General features: G+C 46.7%; 1 pseudogene; it reads right to left on the bottom strand.

The window, feature by feature from the left end:
* Nucleotides 1–604: 604 nt before the first annotated feature.
* Nucleotides 605–2,308, bottom strand: LOC105742054 (annotated as a pseudogene).
* Between the last annotated feature and the right edge of the window lie 4,251 nt (nucleotides 2,309–6,559).

Genomic DNA, 6,559 nt, shown 5'->3' with positions numbered 1-6,559 from the left:
TCATCATTTTCCAGAGCGCCTCTGTTTTTTGTTTTTTTTTAAATCTATGTCTCTGCTAGATTCACTGAGCAAGTCCTTCATTTTGATCTCTTTTTACCTGAGAGATTTTTTCTGATTTGATTTTCCTTTTTTTAAATTTTAACCAAGAATCAATTTATTAGGAAAACCATTTCTTTAGTGCTCCTTTGCACTAGGTGTTTTTTCTTTCAAGTATCCATGCAACATCATGTAGAAAATGGGGCTTCAAGCCAGCAGGTTATTTGTCTGTATAGAGGATCACACATTGCCCCAGACTGCGGGGCGTTTCAGAGCAGAGCCTAAGAGGATCTAGGAGGTGCCATCTGCTGCACTAACTGAACGCGATAGGCCAGAACCTTTGTTAGAGCTGGGAACAAACAAGTGTATTCCCTCCCTAACGCACTGCATTCCAGCTCCTCCTGTGTAAGATCCCATCCTAGCTAGCTCGCTGACGCAGAGGTGGTCTAAGAGTTTTACAGTGTTGAAAAATTACAGTAAGCTGTAGAAAACACAGTTTATTCCAGTGTCGGCGGTGGTGGGGAGTCACGATTCGGGGAAGGATCATGAGGGAATCTCTTCCCGAATTCTACTCATTCTCTCCTTCCGACCCTCCCAGCTTCCCTGCCGAGTGTCTAGTTTTTAATCTGGTATGGAGTCCGCTGGACAGAGCGAGGTGGGGTGCTTGGCCGCCTGGATGATAGAATAAGGCTGTTCCGGCAGCTCTTTGGGGCTCCACCACCAGGGTGGGTAGGACGATGTTGACGGCCTGCACAGCGGTGTTCGCCTGGGGCACTTGATGCCTGACGATGATTTTGACCTTCGCCTCGCAGAACTGGGGCACCGCGCTGAGCTGGAGGGGTACCTGGAGGTGCCCGATGGCGAGGGCCGCGGCGGGCTGCCTGCTGGGGTCCATCTGAAACTGCAGCACGGTCACTTCCGGGTTCTTACTCTAGTAGTACTCACTGTGCTGCCTCTTGTGGCTGCGGGGAAGGAGGAAGGAGGAAGGAGGCTTCGCAGATGTCGCAGTGAAACGTGTTCTAGGCGTCCAGCTTGGCCACCTGGCGGCTGCTCAACCTGCCCGCATCCTTCACCAGCGCCTCGGCCGTGGCCATGTCCGCGTGGAACTTTTCATGTGCTTGCTCGGGTTGCTGGGCTGCTTCGTGTCGAAGCTGCAGTAGCTGCACTTGAAGGGGCGCTCGGGGCCGTGGATGCGCTCGCGCACGCGCAGCGCCGTCTTGCGGGCGCACAAGTAGCTGCACTCCGAGCGCTTCTCTGGGTGCTCGGACTGGTGCACGTGGCTGTGCTTCTGCAGGGTGGCCTTGCTGTCACCCAGGAAGTTGCAGTGGAGACACTTGAAGTTGTTGCCGCTGTGCTTGATGCGAATGTGCGACTGGAGGTTCCCCTTCATGGTGCAGCGGACATTGTAGAACTCGCACTTGAAAGGCTTCTCCCCCGAGTGCACGCACATGTGCCATTTCAAGTCCTAACTGATTTTGAACTTGGAGCTCCGGAGCCAGCACTGGAAGGGGGCGTCCCCTGTCGGTGTGGGAGCGCAGGTGCACGGTGAGCTGGCAGGAGTTGCACCTGACATAGGGACAGATCTGGCACTTGAAGGGCCGCTCGTCCGAGTGGATCTGCAGGTGCTTGTTGGGACTGCTGCTGTTGGCCATAGCATAGCCGCACATCTTGCACTTGTAGGGCTTCTGGCCCGTGTGGCACCGCATGTGAGTCTTTAGCTTGACCTTCCGACTGAAGCACTTGCCGCAGATCTCACACTTGTGGGACTTGTCTCCTGTGTGGATTTTTAGATGCCTCTCCATGTCCTTCATGCCATAGGCAGTGTTGAACTGGCAACCTGGATAGCAACAGTTAAGCCGCTTCTGAGCAGGAGAAGTGGCTGGCTTTTCATTCGTGACTTGGCAGGAAGAGATGACAGTGGCAGTCTGGTTTTCATTGCTTTTTGCAGGCAAATAAGTTTGATGCCCATACTCAAAAACAAATTCTGGAGCTGAAACTGTGATGGTTTGGGGCTCAGAAATGATGGTTCTAGTGAAGGTCTGAGTCTGGGTGGCCAGCACTGTCACCTCTGGACTGTGCTGGGGGCTGCCCCGGAAGTGCTGGTCAGCAGGCAGCCACTCTGCTTGTGGGCTACAAAGGCATCCAGGTTGTTAAATTGCTGCTTGCAGATGCCACAGATGTGGATGTCGGGGGTCAGCTCCACCAGCACTGTCGTGCTGCCTGCAGTTTTCATCGGGCCCGGGAAGCTCTCGGCCTCACTGCTTGCATTCATGGCTGCAGCTTGGGGGTCCCCAGCCAGCAGCAGTGCCGGGGTGGGGGGCGCTGTCCTACATGGTGCCAGGACTTTTCCTTTTATTTTCCACACCCCCACCCTTCCTTCTTCCAGCTCTGCGAGGCGGGGAGGATGGATGTACAGCAAGCTCTGAGTTGATTTTCTTTATAGCTCCATTCATTTTTTTCCCCCAGTACCAGGGATTGAACTCAAGACCTTGCACCTGCCAGGCAGGCACTTATTCTGCTGAGCTATCCCCAGCCCCTCATTCATCTGTTTTGTTTTAATTCTGCTGCTACCATTTCAGAAAATTCAAGTGAGTGTCTTCAGATTTTCTCAATCTCATGTCCCCTTGATTTATAGGCTAGAGGTCTAGGGTTGTGTTTGGCTTCTGTGTCTTGTCATCCCCCCCCCCGCCCTTTTTTATTTTGTAAATTTGTTTTCAGTGTTGATGCTTGTGGACTGCTCATGATAAATAGGCAGCTTTATTACTAGTACTGAGGCTTCCTTAAGAAAGTCTATTCCTCAGAAATATCTTGTCTCCCTTGGCCTTTGTGTCTGTTGCAGAATCCCACTTCCCAGTTTATTAGGGATGGGAAGTTGCTGTTTGACTCAGCACCCAGTCCTGTGGACTGTGGTGATGATTATGACCCTGGACAGTGTTTTCATACAAGGGAGAATGACTGATTACAACAGGTGTTACACCACGGCTAAAGTAGTACAATAGCAGTAACAAAACAATATCATGAAACATAGCTAGAAACTATGGTAATTTGGTGGCTTTAATGATAGGAGCAGGATCTATAGTTATATCATGAAATCTATCATATAGCATACAAATTTTATCTATTATAAAACTTGTATGCTATGAGTTTCCCTTAGTAGAGTGATTTTACCTTGTGTGTGTGTGGGGGGGGGTTAAGAGTGATGGGGGAAAATGGAGAGATAATTGAAGAGAAATATGGTAGCAACAAGGTGAAGGACAAAGGATGATCTCCCAAGCTTTGGGAAACGGAAGAAGAGGATAGGAGAGAAATAATGAAGGAGAAAGCAAAAGAATATTGACCCTGGAGACAATGTTCACTAACACAACAATTTCAAAAAGTCAAGAAAAGATAGGAAAGAGAAGAAAAAGACAAAAGAAAATAATAAAAGTAAAATCCTAAAGAATCTCCCAAGAAAAGACAGAAAAAGGAAAACAAAGCAAGCGAACAGACAAACAAAACAAAAAGAACCGAAGTCCTCTGGTGTCCTAGGTTCTGTAGTAGTGTCCAGGTTGGAACCCAGATCTGTGCTGGGTAGCTGTCCCAAGTCTGACTTGGCATTCGTGCTGCATGTGGGGCTGACTTGGCCTGCATGTGTGGGCTGGGGCCAGAGACTTTGGCCCGCAACTTTCTGTACGTCCCTGGGTAGCCTGCCCACATATCCTTACTTTGTGTGTCTGCATCAATCTCCAGTTGTTGTGGCATTTTCAGAGAGAGAGAGACAGCCACTGGCTACTCCCATTCCAGGGTACAGTCCACTCTTCCTGGCTCTCGTACAGCCTGCTGTATTCCACTCCACCACATCTCTGTTCTCTGACAACGGTGGGAGCAGGGTGGGGAATTGCTGACTTCCCCCTCAGCTTAAGACTGTTTAAATCCCATGTCCTTCTCTCATCTGCTGGGAATAGAACAGGAAGGGTGGTGCTGTTCCACTTGCTACCTTCACCAGCATCACCAGCACCACCATCACTACCACTGTCACCACCAGCAGCACCAGCACAATTACCGTGACTATCTTCACCACCATCACCACTACCACCCTCATCATCAGCACTGCCCTGACCACCACCCTCATTACCACCAACACTACCACCATCACCCTCACCACTACCACCATAATTGTCACTACTCTCATCACCACCGCCATCACCACTATCATCACCATAATTACCACCACCATCACCATCACCATCACCATCACCCTAACCTTGTTGCCAGTGGTTCTACTTAGCCACTCTGGCACCCTACAAAAGCTAGTATCTATTTGTAGTTGAAAATCTCACATATGTGTTATATGGTATAACTGTAGTATTTCTGTTTCACTTTTTTACATCAATGGCTTTTTGTTTTTGTTCATGTTTTATTTACAGCAAAGTAAAGTAGATAGTTGAATACTCTTGGTGTTTTATGTATTCTTTAAGTGATTGAGATAGGAGAAAATTTACTTGGAAAAGATTTTTTAAAACAGGTATAGCAGACTTCAGGCAGTACCCAGGCCCTGTGGGTGGGTAGAACGCCTGGGGCCCAGCAGACCCTCACTCCAGCCAGCACCCAGGCCTGGTGGGTCAGTGGGACCACCAGGGACCCTCCAGATCCTCACTTCAGCCAGCATGCAGGCCTGGCATGCATGTGGAACTTCCTTCATCAGATAGGCCTGGTGTGGAACCCTGCTACAGAACTCCTTGCAGAGAGGCTAGAGGCAAGACCCACCCAGCTGATCCAAGAGCGGAACATCTTGCTAGAGTGGCACAGGATTCACATCCAAGGGCTGCAACAGGAAGAAGTTGAGCACAGCAGCTAGATCCAAACCATACCCGCTTGGACGGGTTTGAATTTGGTAGATCTGGACCTGGTGCTAAGGTAATAACTCTACCAAAGCTCTACACCAAAAATCAGAAGATAGTGCAATACAAAATGACAAAGAGAAAGAGTAAAATGCATTCGCAGGCCCCAAGCCCACCCAGAACAAATGCAGGAGACAATAGCATAGAAGAAATTGGAAAGCACATACCTGAAATCTCTGAAATAATAGCATCTGAAGTAAAGAAACAACTGCAAGAAGATGCAAAGATGAACAACATAAGACTAATAAGCATCAGAAGAATCTCCAAAGTAAAGAAAGAAATGATAACTATAATGAAAGAATTAATAAGTGCTTCTAAAGAAGACACTGATGAAAAATAGAGGATAGAAAAGTGATGGAAGCCTTGAATGAGCAATATAGGAAAGAAATAGAATGCATGAAGCAGACTCAAAGAGATACACAGGAAATTAAAACCTTAATCACAAGCTGGCAAAACCGTCTGAATGACAGTGAAAATAGACTTTCAGATCTTGAAGACACCATTGCAGGTAGTAAAAAGGTAAGGAAAGATCTCTTAAAAACAACTAGGATGCAGAAAAAAATAATTCAACATCCGCAAGACGATGCAAAGATGAACAACATAAGAATGATAGGCATCAATGAGAAAGAAGGAGTCAGTAGAAATGATACAAAAATATGGCAGAAGTAATAGCAGAAAACTTCCCAAATATGGGGAAACAATCTGATATTCATGTAACTGAAGCATATAGAACTCCAAATAATATCAACCCAATTAAAACCACACCCAGACATATAATAATCAAGATCCTAGAAATACAGAACAGGAACCATATACTAAAAGCTGCTTGAGAAAAGAAACATCACATTTAAAGGAAAATCCATCGGAATAATTGGCAGATTTCTCTTCACAGACCAAGTCAAGAAGAGCATGGAGCAGAGGACTACAAGTCATGCAAGAAAACAAATTCCAACCCAGACTGTTATACCCTGGAAAACTGTCTCTCAAGTTCAATGGAGAAGTGAAATACTTCCATGACAAAGAACAACTAAAGAATTTCATGACAACAAAACCAACCCTACACAGACTACTAAAAGATATTCTAGAGCAGGATCAAAATGACCACAACTCCATGAATGAGAATCGAAAGAACCCACTAAATAGGATAAACCATTAAACACAGGAGAAAAAGAGGTATACAAAAGTAGTCTTTCAATTATTCTTTTATATATAGCAGCAAAATATATCCATCTGCATACTCTATAAATGGACTTCTCCTGCACCCTATGGGTCTTGATTCTGTCTGGGTCTATAGGGTGGATATGTGGATATCAAGGAAAAAGCAGTAGCTCAGTCCCACAAGTGACACTTGGCCCCCAGTAAGCATCATGGACACTGTCCATGTCCAGCACATACTAGAACTTTGTGCGATATGCTGTCCCCAAACCGTTAGAAGTGCTGGTCATGTATTTGCCATTCCAGTATTTTTGTTGCTTTATTCTTAGTAATTCTTTACTATCATGAAAACATTTTCTTAGTTGATATTTTTGTATATATTAACCTAATCAAATACTATGTAAGGAGTCCTAGCCCAGGTCCGGTGAGTGTGCGGAGAGTTTCCTGCTACCCTGCGCCAGCGGGACCAGTCCCAGCCCAGGCGCAGC

This window comes from Octodon degus, unplaced genomic scaffold (genome assembly GCF_000260255.1).
Source record: "Octodon degus isolate 3935 unplaced genomic scaffold, OctDeg1.0 scaffold00034, whole genome shotgun sequence".
NCBI lineage: Eukaryota > Metazoa > Chordata > Mammalia > Rodentia > Octodontidae > Octodon > Octodon degus.
This window is presented reverse-complemented; position numbering and strand designations above follow the sequence as displayed.